Genomic DNA, 933 nt, shown 5'->3' with positions numbered 1-933 from the left:
TTTCCTTCCCTCATGCATTCCCAGATTTTTGTCAAATTGCTGGCTAAAGCTTCCAACAGAACTGGATTTTCTGCAGAGGTTGATGTTGGCAAACAAGCTGTTATAGGKGTTATTCTGTAATCTTCCAAAAATCTTGCACTTATTTGAAAACCACATTCCCCTTTCCAGAAGTTAACAWCATAGTTTCTATTATAAATATGCAATTATTGTTCATCTTCATCTAGAACCAATAAATAGCATCCCCTTAGAAAATCATACTCAATACCTAAACCAATAGGATTTATATCTATAAAACCTCCAGGGTATCAGTCAGTCTTGTTTCAGCTGTATTTAATGTGTGGTTGGTGGTTTTACCCGCATGTGATGAGCCCAGGGTTTGATTCCTTCCACCCTGAGTGCAGTGCAGGTTACCAGGAGCACTTGGAAAGGTCTTTTCCACTTTTCCTTCAAGGGCTCAGGGTTCCAGGTCTTTACATGTACAAAATCCCCGAGATGGAACGGATGAACAGGGGCATCTAAAGCAACTTCTCCCGGCAGGGTTATAAACTCACAGTGTCCAGCAAGAGTTTCTCCTAAAGCAATCAAGTACAGATTGAAATCTGTTTCTTCCTTTGAATGGATTTATCCAGGAACAGAGGGTGTTTAGTACGGCTGTCTCTACAGCAATTCATAGGGGCTTACTTAAGATTTTGACCCTGGCTGAATTCTGACTCAGAGAAGAGCCAGAGGAAAGGTTCTGTGGCCGTTTTAAAGAGGTTTCTTGGCACATTTTACTAATTTGTCACTTAAAAGTCTGATTCATCCTTTTCACTTTCCCACTCACCTGTGGTCACCAAGGACTGGGTCAGGCCCATTTCATATCCAGGGTTTTGCTCACCAGATCTGTTACAAAGTGGGGATCTCTCTCTGAAGTCAACCCAAGTGGCCCCCAAA

This window comes from Malurus melanocephalus, unplaced genomic scaffold, assembly GCF_030028575.1.
Source record: "Malurus melanocephalus ecotype Western Australia unplaced genomic scaffold, MMel_1.1 scaffold_3523, whole genome shotgun sequence".
Taxonomy (NCBI): Eukaryota; Metazoa; Chordata; class Aves; order Passeriformes; family Maluridae; genus Malurus; species Malurus melanocephalus.
Note: the sequence above shows the minus strand (reverse complement) of the source record.